Here is a 16,879-nt window from a genome sequence, read left to right as displayed (position 1 = left end):
AAAGTGAGGGATAATAGCTTTTACCTGAATTTCCCTAATCTGTGTATTTCAAGCGTAGAGCATATTTAATGCACGTTTAAGTGAGCTGTGTATGTTTGGCACATGGCTTAATACCGCCTCTGTGTTTGTCCTTATCGATGGAGAGGAGTCTTTCTGGAATGATGAGAAACATTTGTGAGGAAATCAAGGCGATCATCTGGCAGTGATTAGGATTGACTTAGATTGTCTCTGGGATAATCACACTGATTACCTGTCAATAAGCGCTCCCCTCATTAATTCCAAAAACTCATACACTACACCACTGCCTTTGATTGGAGAGACAGTGCTTCAGTAGGCATACAGTACATGAGTAGAATATCACTGCTATGATGTGAAGTTATAAAATATATCAATAATGTAATATTAAAAATAATTTGTTCTTTCTATATCTATATTCACATCACTATACCAAATTAATCTAGGCAGTCGATTCTTGACCTTGGTAACAGCAGCTAACAACAATCATCTCTACTCAAGGTCCATTTACTCACTGCTTCTGGAAGTTTCACACAGTCGTCATCATACTGAGTCTGAACGTTGAGTTTCTTTAGTTTTTAGAAAAAGACCCGCAGAGCTCAACTTCTAAAAGTTCTGAAAATAATGCAACATCTGTGTGAAGCATCTGTGCCATGAGGTTGAAAGCCCTAGAACAAGTTTAACTGGACCTTCAAGGGAGATTGTTGCATCAAATATATAGAAAAATCTCATGAGCAAATTGTTTTCATACATTGGATAATAATATCATATAATATAATAAAACTCTGTTTTGTTCTAGCTTTTTGCGCCGTCAAGCAGTTGGCAACTGATGTACTTCAATGTCATAAAATGCTGTGAAAACTCCAATATGATGCTATAAGACATTTACATGTTTACATAAAGTGACTAAGGTCAGAATACTCCACATGTCTTAATTTGATTATTGCTTATTCGAGTATGACATTATTCAGATTCAGGGTAATCAGAAAAGGCTGTTATTCAGACAATTGGCTTGATCGGGTTAATATCTGAATACTGGTGTCCATGTAAACATATTCACTGATTATCATGATATGATTCCACTGGAAAACAATTCATAACAATATTATACTATTGCTCAATTCTAAATAATAATGTAAAAGTATAATTTATGCATTTATCAAATTCATTAAATATATAAGGGGAGATGAATATTGAAATTATTGAAATTAGTTTTACATTTTTGACCTCAATTTACTGTGTCTTTCCAAATCCAGTGAAAGCCTAATCTGTTATCCTACTGATGCTATGTTAATTAGAAATGCAACATATACAGTTGTCATTCCATCTCTACTACATGGTTGACAATACATACTCAGGTGTTTTAGACACTAAATGATGATTCAGTTTGAGATTTCTTATGTTTTTACAAGATATACTTTCAATATTATCTTTACACACGGAAACCCTGTGTACTCTCCTTAAATGCATACATTAGCACTTTATGTCAGCAGAACTCAGTTTTAAGGATACAGACTAACAAGCAGTGGAAATGAGCGTGTTGTCGGTGTTAAATGTTCACTCATATAGAGCTCATCTCGCCTTCATGTCTTTAACTTCTTAAATCACAGCGCTCTCAGTTGCAGCTGGAAGCCGCTTTTATTCAAAGGCTGCAGTTCCCCTGAGCACACATGGCAGATTGTTAATTACAACAAGTCTGGGGGAAAATTACTTTATCGATTTGCATCCAGACAGCTACTTTCAGAGAAAATACAGTAAGGCCGAGGACAAATTTGAGAGAGTTGGATCTTCGTATAAAACGGTCTCCTCTGTATTAACTGCCATAGCAAATGTTTGCTACAGCGACAGTGTCTTTATCAGTTATGCATTGTTGTTTTGTGCAGCTGAGGTGAAGTCATCCAGCTTTTGGCCGCAGCATTCCTCCATATGTCTGACATTGTGTGATATGGCAGTGCCGGCTGTTTGGCTATAGCACCTCTGGGAGCGCTGCAGTTCTGAGAGGGAAAGGGCAGTTGTGCAAGAGGTGCCAAGTGGCAAAATAGAGCACGATGAAAGAGGAAAAGATTGAATAGAGGGGTAGAGAGGAAGTGAGAGAGAAATAAAGAGAGGTCAGGGACCCATGAGAGAAATAGAGGGACATAGAGAGAAAATCTAATGCACCAAGGCCAGAGCCAGATAGACAGAGCCACTCTGGGCAATGGAGACATCCACGCTGACAGAACTGGCCAGAGTCCAGGTAAGGGAAAAAAAAGAGACAGGCTGTAAGGGGAATTAACTGAACGACTAGGGGCATGACTTCAACAGCCATGTCTGGAGAACTGACAACTGTAGGTGAGCCAAGAGACACTGAGGAAATATGTCAGGCAATCAGCTAAAGCTGACAAGCGTAGCCGTGGTTGCTAAAAATCTATTGACTCGATAGGAGCTGACTGCTTGATAGGTTTCTCCAGGAGCGCTCAGTGAGGTGGGGGGAGTGTGGCCGGCCTGGTGATTCTTTTGTTTGGCCTGTGATGAGCGATGAAGGTAAATTCCAGTACTCAACGGGCGAGGCAGCATAAAAGGTAAACTTATCAGCCTCCAGTCTGCACAGCTACGCTATAATTGCCGTGGTTTCCAAACACGAGATATGCAGTATATCTGCAGCTGCCAACATACTGCTGCAAGGCCACAAGCATGCACACACACTATCTATTAAAACTATTCTTTTTTTAAAAATACGAATCAATCACAATGTTCTATGAGAGAAAACAAGCAGACCTATGTCTTTAATCCATAATACATCTGATATGGGCATGGATGTTTAGCCCCTGGCAAATTACAACTGCATCATGTTGGTGACATTTGCCAGTGCATATGCCAAGACTGAAAATTATCTTTATTTATTCCCTTTGATGAACATGTACCATCGGTGGTCCAAGCTAATAGCACATGCCTCATGAAACGATCCAGCAGAACACATGATGACAGCAGCTGAGAAATTAGATTCCCAGTATGGCCGGCTATTTGTACTGCTAATATGATTTTCTGGATGGAGATATCTTTCTTTGTGAAACACTGATTTCATTTCCTGCTTGATGTTCATAGTATACAGTAGAGTGTTTTCAACCATCGGCCACATCCTTTACCCTAGTTTAAATTCCAAAGCACGAACCCCTTTGCATTGTGAATGCTGATGCGCGTTGATTGAACACGCTCCACGCTAAAAACACCTGTGTGAGCCGAGCGATATTTACTGGATGTTTATCGCCTTCAAAGCTTTTTTATTATCTCATTATCTTTGAATTCTGGTGAGCCTTCATTTGCTGCATTGTGCTAAATGAGTCTTATTAACACCCGCCTCTGTCCTTGAGGAAAGAGGGAAAGAAAGGACAGGTTGATGGGAGAAATAATCTCCACTGTAGCTTAACTTTAAGTGGTGATTTGTTCATATTTGCTGGGGATGTTATTCACAGGGAGGCATCACATCCATATCAAGCTAATTAAATGTGGATTTAAGTACAGAAAATGAGAAAGACTCTGTGTGACAGACTGTGACAGACTCTGAAGGTTGAACACTTCTCGGGGTAAGTGTAGAGTTAATTGAAGTCTCATACCACATTATTTTCATGCAAAGGGAGCGTCCATGGCATTTTTCATTTACTGTGACAGACGGGACCAGCAGGTCTTCAGCCAAAGCCAGCAGTCCTGTGAAGCAGCACTTAGACAAAGTGGTGCTTTGAGCTAAATGCTAACATGCTGATGTTTGCAGGTGTTAGCATGCTAACATTTGCTAATTAGCACTTAACACAAAGCACAGCGGAGCCTGCTGCGAATGTAGTTTCAAAGGGGAAATCCAAAGGTCAATCAGATTTTAATTCTTGGTTACACTTATTGTTGTGTTTATATATGATTCATTGGCACCATGAAATATAATTTATTACTCTGATTATTCTGATTATCAGTATTATTTGTCAGTGGTAGAGGAAGAACGCAGATATTTTAAAGGGAGCAATGCAGCAGAGTAAAACTACTTGAGTATAAGTACAAGTCCTAAAGCAGCATTACATTGTGACTGTTACATATTATATTACTGGATAATTAATGTTCATACTGTAATGTGGAGGTAGCATTACACTCGTGGAGATGGTAGAGTTTAAGCTAATTTTGACAACTTTAAATGCAATTACCCTCTGAAGTAACAGTAGGAAGTAGCATAACATGGAAATACTGAAGTACAGTACCTCAACATTTGCTCTTGCAGTACCTGAGATCGTCGTCTAGAGACCCTTGATGTTAGACATTTCCACTGCAATCCATGACATAAGTGGGGAGATATGTCAGTCTGGACGAAAGTCTTGAATCGACCAAAACAGCTGCTAGCTAACATGGCTAAAATTGAGAGAGGTTTGCCATTACTAGACAGCAGTGTTTTTCCTTCCGTCAAAGCATGCATTTCAATACACTGTCCGTATGGATTTATAAAGCTAATCAGTTTACTGAAAGTAAATGCTAATGAAACACTGTTATTCATGTTTTTTTGTTAAACAGTTGGGCGACACCAATTTCTGGCCTCTTTTGGCCAACAGTTTCCTCAAATTAACTTTCAGTCTGTAAACAGAAGCACATGTTTTGAATCAGGATTATTAATTGCCTGGTCACCTCTTCGCCAAGCACATTGCAGCACTGTGGTGGCGTGGCTGACACAGCTACTTCAGTAGCAGCCTGGCTAACAAACTAAGCATCTGCTGTCCCTCCCTATTCTCCTCCTCTAATGTCGTTACGCATGATTCAAGGCACTTTGTTTCCATCGACTGCGGAGCAATGGTGCATGGTTACTGATCACACCAACAGTTTCTGTCTTAAGCCTGTTGGGTTTTTCTCACTACTCAAACAAATCCTTTTATTCCAACCAATAATCCATCAAACCAGGAAAAAGATGGTGTAATTAAGTATTGATCACAGAGTGGAGGTAAAGTATTCGATAACTAAATGTGGCTTTCTGGCCAGACATTCATCATAAGGTGAGACTAATGAACATCCGTGACTTTCCCATGAGGCGGGGATGAGATACGAGAATTTCCAGGTCGAGTTCATATACACAGATAGCTGCCTCTGCATGGTGAATCATAAGTTTAAAGAAGGACTCGTTCTGTTTATCCAAGGCTAATATAAATTCCTCAAAATAAATCTTTCATTTTTTGCAAACTCAATTTCATTCCCTAAAAATTGGATGAACGTCCTTGGCCCCTATGCTCTAAATAAAACCCTCTCTCCCTACATTGTGCAATATTACATTCTGATGAGTGATCGCGGCGAAGAACCTGATGAGAGGGAGCGAAACAGTCTGTGTTTGTGTGTACGTGTGTGTGTGTGTGTGTGTGTGTGTGTGTGTGTGTGTGTGTGTGTGTGTGTGTGTTATTGAACAGTCATATCTGCCATTCTCCTGTTTTTATGACGACTGTATTTTCTATGAGTGTGGTCTTTATTGCATGTTAGGAGGACTTTACTGCTAAATGGATCATATTGTGACTGTCTGTACTGCCCCTATATACCTTTACACCCCTTTTGTTTGGTTTACACACACAATGATACAACACACAACCTGAGAAAATCCCTACAACCAACTTAATTTGACCTCACACAAATGTTTTCATGGGACAATGATTTTTTGACTGCTCTGTGGAAAAGAACTGCAGGACAGATGTATAAACATATAATTTAGTAGTTTAAACATGGCTTTAGGCCTGTACTGTTATGGGGGACTGTGAACTGTTGCAGTGCATAATCTCCAGGGACCTTGTGGGCTTTTAAACGTTTCGAAATGCCAACTAGATCTACCTCAAACCATCAATTTATACAACATTTTAGCTGATATTATATCTCAACCTTTAATGGTCAGGGAAATTGCAGTTGGAGTGTAAAGGTTTGTTCTTGACCTTTAAGTTTGAGAAAAACCCAATAACTTAAATATAGGTCCACTTTTGCCAGCTTTCAGAACATTTCGCCATCAAGTGAGGATGCTATTCCATTGGCTTGTGGACCATTGGCACAACAGACCCATTCCCATATCCCAACCACAGACAAAACCATTTCATAAATGTCCAACTCATTCTACAACTCACCGAACCACCATCTGAAAATGGTCTCACACTTCCCAGGAGGTGAGACACGACCCATACATTTTACAGAACGGTTCTGGGGGATTGCGCCTCAAACATGGAGCTGCTGGCACTTTGGGTAAGTATCTGAATTAATTTGAATTAAGCTGTAAAAAATTTCACACACTCAAAAATATGCCAGATTTTTCATCAAATTCCCTGAATTATTCTCTGGGAAATGAGTGAAAATGTCAAAAATAATATCCTTTCACATAATATTAAAGAAAGTAAAATAAATTATCCCTGATCTGCTCCCAGACCCGCAACAACATTAAATGGGTTCTTTCCTGACCCATACTACATCTTTAAACCGAGTTTTGTGGTAATCTGTAATCCTTCTAACTAACAGACATACAAACAAAAGCTGATAAAAAAACATAACCACATTAGTTTAATAATTAGAACAGTATCTCTCACTTTCTGCTACCACTATATGAAATTTGATAGCTATTACTATTTCAGAATTACTTAAACTTCCAAAAATTAAATGACAAAACCGGTTGTTTGTCTGTGCCCTCGGGAACAAAATACAGTGACAGTTACTGATCTGTGGTTTGGGATTAAACACCTACCAAAGAAAATGGTAAAGGAACCTTCCGACGAGAATTCATTGACCCATCCATCCACCCTGACCTATACTCGCCGTGCAGACTTTGACGCCCTGTAATAACATCACCTGACTTCCTCTTCCTCTTTTCTCCCCGTCATAATTAGTATGCCAACTAAAGTGCTTTGTCACTCGCACGTCAACACATGTTGTTTTGCAGCACTTACTGGAATGACTGTTGCTGTCACTCTCGGGAGCACCGTCTCAAATTGTAACATTTGAAGGAAACGAGGACGACTCAAAGTGGAAGAGATGTTGGCACAGGACTGTAAGTGCCTAATGGATGATCCTGAACAGCACAGCAAGCACTTAACCACTATACCCACTGATGCCCTAGAAAACCAACAGGACACCCTGACAACTGCAAAACCTCCACCCCACCTCACATCAGCTGGAAAGCTGCAGAAAAGCAGATGGCAACTACCTGCATACATAATAGAAAGGACTTTACAAATCATTGCAAATTCAAATTCATAAAAGGGGGTTGGATCGAGGATAGATTTTTATTGATTTTCTTTTTTCTTTTTCTGTAACATTGTGTCTTTTGACATTTTTGCAATTTTCTCAAGAAAAAATATAGAGATCTTGACGAAAACTAGAATTACCGCCCTGCGCTTGAATGTGTCCGCCAACTAGTGTAGTTTCAGTCTTCATAACTTTTTTTACAGATTCATATGAAGTTACCCTGACATTTATCTTTAACCACTATAATCTTATAAATTAATCTCTGACTTCAAGTGACAACTGGTCAAAATGTTAAGACATTTCCTCAAGAAGACTTTAAACGCATACAAATCAGGCAGGTGTAGAGTGCTAATATCTATAGAGAAGTGAAATTTGGTGCAGATCAGTATCTCCTCTCAATGCAATATGATGATAAAGTGGCCAATCAGCCCTGGTCGAGGTATGCACCTTCCGAGGGCCCTTCTAGTTTATGTCATGTTTTTTAACATTTCCACTGCTTCATTGAATGCCACAAATGACATAACCGTCTTCTTAGTTCAAAACAAATGTTTGCTTCTGTGCCTTTTAGCAAAAAAAAAAGTATTTACACTTGAGTCTAGTTTTGTGAAATGTTTCATATTAAACCCCCGAATCTTTACATATTTATGTATTGCTCACTTTCACGAAAATTACCTCCCAGAACCAAGAAATTGCCTTTTTCTCCACCTCCTGGAAGTAGACGATTAACACATTATTGCATCTGTGTTACACCACTGCAGAGGCAATGAGCCTATTAAGACTAATGTATTTGGATTCACTAACCAAGACTGTCTCTTCTATATTTGGGAAAACATAGTGGCAGCGAAAATGAAATCGACGCAGCTGGAAGGGAAATAACACGCATGTTTCCTCCATTACATCCTGCACTTCATGACGTGTTTATGTGTGAAGGGGTGTCGGCATCCTGCTTGCCGTGCATGACTGTGCACAAGTATACGCATTGTGTGTGTGTGTGTGTGTGCGTGTCTGTTTTGTGTGTAAGTATGCAGATAGAGTATTAGAAGACAGACTGTACCCCTGCTGTTCCCCACAGAGACTGTGATTAGCTAGTCTCTCCAGGACAGAGACCTCAACCAGCATCTGTGTTGCTGCTCCACGACTTCATTGATGAGACGCCACAAGTTTTGACAAGTGCCGTATGCCTTGTGTCGCAGCACGCCTCCTGTAGGAGAATCGTGGGCAAGACGAGTAGCCTGCAAGGGGGCCTCTCCTGTGACCAGATTCGAAACAAACCTTTTTGTTGCCCCGACACCATGGACAGTATATAAAGAACAAATTAGGGCTGCATTTGTTTTGGGTTCTTTCACCTTTAATGGTATAAGATGCTTAATTCACCATCATTTTAAGTACTCTAAAAATTGTTTCCCTTCATTCCACATTTTCAATAGTTATTCTAAACAGATTTATACATATTTATACTCCAGTCATCTGGTACATAGAAGACAAGAACAGGTGCGTAGGGACTGATTTATTCCATCTGTTGTTTCTATGACTCCCTATTGAATGAATAAGTGGCAAGGATATACATTATCTCCTCATTATCTCAATGTCTCCTGGTTACATGGACAAAGGTGTGTGAAATTAATGATTTAGGTTCATGTATGTTGAGTCACTCTTTTCAAATTGTATTTTTTTCATTGCCAAACACAGAAGTTGAAGTTAAACCTAAAGGGGAGCTCTCAGGCTAAAAGGACCAGAAATAAAATATCAAAACTAAATAAACCAGGCAAATTTTTAATTAAGTTGAGATGCTAAATCTCACTCCCTATCAATACATAAGGGAAAAAAAAGGACAAAAAAAAAGGAAACAAAACAGCTGCTGTTTCCTTAAGATATATCTTGCAAAGGACTTAAGAGGCAAAAAAAGGCAATTTCTTAAAATAATTACCTGACCTGATTATCTGTTCACACTGTGGACAATGCATGCCGTAAAGCACGAGTCCTGAGAGGAAGTGATTCTGCACTAAAGTGCCTTATATCTGCTCAGCTCATTCTAAAGTTACAACCTGTACTATTTCTTGCAGCAGCCACTTTAATTCACCCCATTCTCTTTATCTGTCTGTCCTGGATATCTTTCCACCCACCAGTGCAGCCCTCCTCTGTACACGTGTGAGCATCTTATCGGGGCAGCTCTGTCTTCACAGAGGCACAGATGTTGATATCAGGCTATTGCATCACCCCTTTCTCCTGGAGACAGGTACGAGAAAAGAAAGCAGTACAAAAGGAGCAGGAATAAATCACCTGGCTTTTGTTATTATAATTCAGAAGGGTATAAATGGACGGGTTGACTGCTAAAAATATACAGTCGGCTATATTAGCAATACATGTTTATAATAATATCTTGTTGACTCTGGTGTAAGCCATCAGTCCATGAGTTGAAACAAGTTCACAAGGCGCATTGTGCTGAGAATACATTTCACAGCAAGTAGAATTTACAATAAGAGATAGAAAACAATAAATGGCAATGCAGCAGTAATGCATCTTCCAATTTTTATGTAGAGACATAAACGTAATATACAAAGCTTAAAATAAGGCGACTGTCAATTACATTTAGCCAAAGCTGAATATCTAGACCCTTAAGGACATTGTTTATTTTGATGATTGCAGCACTAAAATAAAGTGCAGCGGGGGCTGAAGGGAACGTCATTATTTTACATATACCAAATGACTGAACCTGAAATTTCATAATAACCATGACGTTCCATATTAAAAAAGTTATTACAACTCATCCTGAGGGTGATACGAATGTCTGAGCCAAATGTCATAATCTATCCAATAGCTGTTATGGCAACATCCTAAAAAAAAACACAAGCATCAAACTAATGGTGATGCTAGAAGAAAAGTCAGGGATTTACCAACACTCTTAAGATTGTCAATGCAAAATACAACTGCCGCAAATTTATTAGATGTTGAGATATATCACAGAATAAATAAAAACATTAATCTCATGGTGGTGCAGTAACATTAGCCATCGCAGAGTCACCTTGAGTCATCAGTCATTGGAATTTGTCCTCAGGGGACCTTGATTGTCTGTAGAAAATTAATCGCAAACAGTCCAAGAGTTTACAAAAAACCCAGATCTCTTGCCAATGGCACTAGTCAGGGTCAGACTTGTCTCATTAGGATTCATCCTCTGGGTACCATGAAGGATTTGTTCAAATTATTTCAATCATTCAATAGCTGTTGAGCTATATCACTAAATACTAAAGAAGTCAACAATATGGTGGAACTAGAGGAAAAATTAGGAGTTCAACTAAAGCGATAGGTTTCATCAACTGGGGACCATGAGTGTTTGCACCAGTTGCACCCAGTAGATGTTAAGAGATTGACACTCAGTGGCGATATGACAGATAGCGGGAGTCAGAAGAGCACAAAAATCATTATGATTCATCTTCTGGGCACCATGAATGTGTACCAGCATTTCAAGCTAACCCATCCAATATTTGTTGAGATATTTCAATCTGGACCAAGTGGTGGGCTGACCAGCAGACTGACAGCTGCCATCCCTGGAGCCATACAACTAGTATACCTACAAATATTGCTGTATTTTAGACAATATTCCTTCTCACTATTTCTTATTTACCTACAGCAGCTGATTCTCTCGAGCACGCTCAGGAAATAGTGAAGTGGGCGTTAAGTGCAACCCCCCGACAATGAATAAAAATGACTCCTGCACTCTATTCTCGACAAGCCAGGACAGAGCAAACACACGGTTTGAGAATGTGTCAGAGGGTGAGTCCAAACAAGCTATTACTAAGGGAGTGAGCCACCGAAGGAGGTGGATGAAAGGGGACATGTATAAGAAGTTCATACACACCCCTTTATTATTTTGGAAAATTTGAGGGAAACCATCCATTTCCCCTTCCAGCCCACCCTTTAGTTCAAGCTGAAATGCAAACACTGCTGCTTTGAGGTGGTTTTTTTGCACATATTCATCGACCCCCCTCGTAAAAAAATAATGTGTCTGAAGCTGTGTGAGCTTTTGCAGTTATTCATCAGGTAAGTTTAAGGTTATTGAACTTTTTATTCTGTATACAAATCTCTCAATTCATTATATATTGCAGACATTTCTCAGCGGAACGCTTTGTACTACAGCTGGCAAACAGAATGAATGGTGGGACCAAGAATAAATAAGCACCCGATTAAATGCTTCTCGAACAATATTTGGCACATTCATCATCATCATCATCTATTTTACCTTGAAGCAAGTGTTGTGTGCGCGGTGCAATGTGTGCAGACACAAAAGCCCCGGACGCGAGCCCCGCTGTGTATAAACACAGGCACCGTGTTGATGCTTGTTTTCCCAGCAGAGAATGCAGTCGACCACAGTGACACTAAACCCGGTGGACTTAAAGAACAAATGGCAGGAGTAGAGCGCAAACAAGTAGCCAAGGTCCTTTCTGCCCCTGTGGCTGCTCACTGATCGCGGATGATAAATGGCTGAACATGGCCGAACCCTCATTTGGCTCTCACAGCATCAGGTGATAAAAGCGGAGCCCCCTGTCAGGTGTGGAGTGCGCTCTGCTCTGCAAGGACAAGGCCTCACACCCACAGAGACACTAGAGGAGAATGGACTTAATATTCACTGCAGGCAGGCAGGCAGTGTGTTTGGAGACTAGCAGTGGAAATGCAGGGGGATGTGTCAAGACAACTCTGAAGCCAAATATAGGGAGAAGTATATACTGCACTCCTAGGGGAAGGTGTAACTCCAGCACAACTCTTGGCTAGCTATGTATTAAATACGTGCACCACGGAGTTGTTGACAGCATAGTCATACAGGCAGTAAGGGGGGCACTTGGCAACTGCAGCACAATTTTGGACGATTGGACAATTAATTATCCTAGTGGACCTCACCAGGCTAATCACCTATCAAACATCCTTGTATAGTGTGAATTTACGCCGACGAAGTGAAAAGAAAAGTCTTTTAATTAAAGGACGCAAGCAAACAAAGTAAAAGCCATGGCTAATTATATTCAATCAGTTTGCAATCATAATGTTGCATGTCTCTATTACAGGATTTCAATGCCCTCATCACTGTAATCGCACACGGCGTGTTTGGATTCGAGCAGCCTGCCTACTCTGTTTAAAAATGCTCACCCAGCTTCATATTATTGTATGTTGCCTTTGGGGATAATTGATTTGGTTTAATATAATAGAAGACAGTGAACAGGAGCGTCTCAAAGGAAATAGGACTGTCATGTGTCTTCCATTCTAATATAACATATTGTACCCTCACCTCAATCTCTGCATCTCCAAAACTAATGAAGTTGTATTTGCATACAGACTGACACCACATGAAGACAGATTTTCTACATGGCTGTAGATGTTCAAAATGATTATTCTGTCTTCTGTGTGCAGATGAGCAAACAAAGCTGCAGCAAAGGGAATTTCAGCTTTCACCTGAAGACAAATGATTGGTTCTCTGATCATATAAATGTGACTATTGTTGTCTAAAACCTCATAAAACACACATAATACAAATCTACAGCATTCATTGCACCAGGGATGTAATGCAGTTACTTTCTGTACCTGCATTTGTTTATTTCACAAAAATCTATTTTCCAGAAGTCATTAGAAATGATCTGCTTGATGTTCCATAAGAATGAAATGCAAATTTAACCACGATACATACAAGATAACATTTGTGACAATATATTTTAAACCTGCAGCTAAATCAAAACAATAGACAGTTGTTTGTTTATGAATCCCAAATAACAATAGCAACAGGACAGGAGTAGAATTTTAAATTGGATCCCACTGCTTAATTGTTCTTTTTTATAAATGGAGGCTGTATATATAAGTTTGCCATCTTAGCTCTGCCTGTTCTGATTTTTTTTAATTAGAACCAAACACAAAGTACAGCCTCTGGGGAACATGAATTACGTGCAAGATACCAATCCATCCAGTAGTTGTTGAGATATTAGTCTCCACCCCAGTGGAGTCCCAACTGACCAATAAAAAACAATGACACCAACGTTCCAAAAAAATATTCCTAATAGCTCCTTGGGCCATATTGCATGATTTATTAGAAAATATATATTATAGGGGATGAACATGATTCACTGCTGACTTGCCTATTTCCCATGCACTGTATTTTTTCTGTTTCTCATCTGTTTCCTGTCATGAAAGGTGCCAGGCTTCAAAATGAATCATGAGGTAAAAAAAACAACGAATGAAACATCACTATGGTGTTATTTACAAAATCGTGGATGCTGTTCATGCTGAATAGTGTGTTTTTATAGAGATATTCTACTTTACTTACTTTACTGGCACACATTTATCTATCGAGGAATTAGAAAGTATAATTTTACATAATGCTAAAAAGGTCCGCCCGTCCGTCTATCGGTGCATAACATAATTTGAATGTCAAGAGCAGAAGGTTCATCAGTCATGATTGCACTGCAGCTTGAAAACCTCATCCCTCCATATCCATCTGGCATGTATTTGACATATACATGATCCACAGACTGAAAACTAAATTACATGTCTTGTGTGAAGACAGTGATTTCCAGTTGAATGGCTGCATGTATAAATGGAATCATAATATCAAGAAATGCTTCTGTGCACTTTGGTTTATTTGGTATATGGTGGATGGTTTTGTCACGAATGAGTGGCACTTCATCATAATAATCCAATAATGGGATTATTTTTTTCATGCAACTGGTGTTGGTCATTAAATATTAGCTGCTGAAAAAGGAATCACACTGTTTAGCATATGCCATGTATGATATGATTATTCTAATTATCCTTTTAATCCTTTGGTTTTTTTGCAGTTATTCATGCCAATATTAATGTCAATATGTCAATGTTCTAATTTACCTCCTGTCACTCCGTTGGTTCGTGCCAAACATATACCATCTGTTACTGCAGAGTGTGCGGGTACAAATCTATCCTATCTGTGTACTAAGGAGCTGATTATGGATGATTTTTTAATAGGTAGCCTTCTGAAGCTTTCATGAGCTGGAATTTCCATAACTTATTATGCTGCAGGTTTAATAACTGTAATGATATTAATCCTTGGAGTACGCATAAATCAAAGATATTCATGTGTTAAGGGATGTATGACTTCTGTTAACAATCGTTGATTATTTTCTGATGGATGGGTCAGATCAGGTCAACAGGGAAGAGAAATTAAATCCAGGTGAAATGTGTTCTAGTGTCGAGTTGAATGTCCCATTTCGTCACAAAATGAGTCAAGTCATGGATAAAAAAAGACCGTTTATAAATCATTAAATACTAACTGTGTACTGTATACTTATATTTTATTCATTTGCATAGATGTAGTTAGAATAACATTTTTAAACACTTTTTTCACACCCTTTTCCTCCAGTTTTTAGTCAGTTAATTGTGGATTTCCAGGATCTTTACACACGATAATGCTGTATAAGTTCAGCTTAATTTGAAATGCCTGCGCTGTATTACCTCATTGCAATAATGTAACTGAGAACATGTAGTTTAGATTTCACTGTGGATCACATGACATAAACAAGCTTCAGGAGCATGCAAACTGGTTTTTTTATTTTATTTCTTGCAGAAATGAATGGAAACAAATGGATTCCTGGAGAAGTTCGGTAAAAAAAATTTGTATCTACTAATTTGTAGTAAGAATAAACGTGGAAAAATTACCAGATAATTTAAAGCTGCAATAGGAGCCACTCTGGTGCTTTAGAAAAAAGTTTGAAATACAAAACGGACATTTCAAGTTGGTATAACTAATGTGTTGGCAAACAGTTGTTAAATTAGACATCCAGCAGACACTGGGCATCCATTTGAAGTCATAAAGTGACTGTTTATAAAGATGGACAACATGTCTTCACTTCCTCACCACCTCCCCCCCATGTTGGTGGAACATTTAGTGTTACATACTGCAGACTGACAACAGAGAGCGGTCCAGATATGTTGGCTTCACTTTTGGGAAGTTGGTCATGTCGTCCATCTTTATATACAGTCATTGAAGTCTTATCATACATAAATATAATATACATGTAAGTCGAATATTCACTCTCACTTAAGCTTGGCTTTTGATTGCCACTATATGTCGAGATTAATATCAGGCTCTTAAACTGCCAAATGGTCTGTGTATTCCATTTATCTTCATAACTTTTCCTTTATACATGGCCGCTAGATTCGTTTTCAGTGTAAGAAATATTGATGATAGCAACTTCAGGTAAATAAGAAATCTAGAGCAACTGTACACCACAGTTGATGACAATTGCAAACAAAATTGCAATGAAAATTACAGGAATTATTAAGCAAAAACAAGAAGGAAAAATAGTAACGGAAAACACTAATGCAACAGCTACAACACAACCGCAAGAGCCACAACACAACCGCAAAAGACAAAACACAACTGCGCATGTGCTGTGTCAAATAGACAAGCATTACATTTTGAGAGGCGACTGGCTTGACAACGGCTCACTTTACTGCGGTAACTCTGATCGTGATACTGTCAGCATCTGTTGTCGCTCACACGGTTTTGTTTTCGCTGTGTGTCTTTTTGCAGTTGTGTTGTGGCTCTTGAAGTTGTGTTGTGGCTTTTTTTTTCATGTTTTCTGTTAATGTCTGACGTCTTGGCCACCATAATATATTAACTATTTTGAGTTATTTTCAAGGACATTCATTTACTGACACAAAGTTACAACAGAAGCACAAAATAACCCAGAATATATCCAGTTGTTTACTTGACCTATCAACTTCCAGTAATTTTAAAACGCAGCGCACACATTTCACACTAAGAAGTGCTGCTTTGCTTGCTCTCGGCTTATATTTAGCTACTGCAGCTACCTTGCATTAGTTGATAACTAGTGATACTCATTAGCTGTGACAGTTGTATGAACTAGCTTTGGGGGCAAATGTATCGAAATATCCCCCAACTATCGTGCTGACAGACTTTAGGTCAGCTCATTAACTAAGAGTAAAGTAAGGCCTTTAGGACATGAATTAATATGCTTTACACCAGGATTTTGTATTTGAAGTCGTTCCAGTCTAAATATGATTCTATTCTGTGTATGTGAATGGGTAATGGAAAAACTGTACTGTAAGCGCTGTAAAGCAATGTAAAGCACTTTGAGTGGTCATCAAGACTAGAAAAGCTCTATAAACAGTTATATAGTTATATACAAAACTCGTATTTAGACCCAGTTCTGCTGAATTCCTCCACTCACTCAAAAAACCTCCTGCTCAGGAGGTTGCTGGCTTTTTTCTCTTTTTTTTTTAATCTCTTCATCTGAAAAGTAATAACGATTTTCATATCTTCATCTAATGTAGGAAAATCTTTAATTACAGAGCCCCGGAGTGCATCTTGAATAGGTGTTAACCTCAGGCCACATTCACAAAGTTGGTGATAGCGTGATGAGATGGAAAGAGAGGCCAAGATGCCCAGGTAAAAAAGGTGAAGGGCTGATATTTATCCAAATGAGTGTGCTGCTTTTGTGATTAGCACATTTATTATACTATTAATGTTTATTCTCTGGAGGCTTCTTTTTAATAGCGCAGCATTAATTCATTTGACTTCTCTGTGATACTGTTGAGACACATTTAATGATGCGTATGTTAGCTTTACAATTAACATCAACATACTTAGCCCACCATCAGATTTGTCCTATCAGAGACATAA

At 38.9% G+C, this 16,879-nt stretch overlaps 1 long non-coding RNA gene across 1 annotated transcript in view; it reads right to left on the bottom strand.

The window, feature by feature from the left end:
* The window catches only part of LOC118099639, a 66,152-nt gene that overhangs the window by 1,306 nt on the left and 47,967 nt on the right, over positions 1 to 16,879 (bottom strand). The gene's annotated exons all lie outside the window — the stretch shown is intronic.

The sequence above is a fragment of the Hippoglossus stenolepis genome, chromosome 20, assembly GCF_022539355.2.
Source record: "Hippoglossus stenolepis isolate QCI-W04-F060 chromosome 20, HSTE1.2, whole genome shotgun sequence".
Taxonomy (NCBI): Eukaryota; Metazoa; Chordata; class Actinopteri; order Pleuronectiformes; family Pleuronectidae; genus Hippoglossus; species Hippoglossus stenolepis.
Note: the sequence above shows the minus strand (reverse complement) of the source record. Positions and strands in the feature narration are given on the sequence as shown.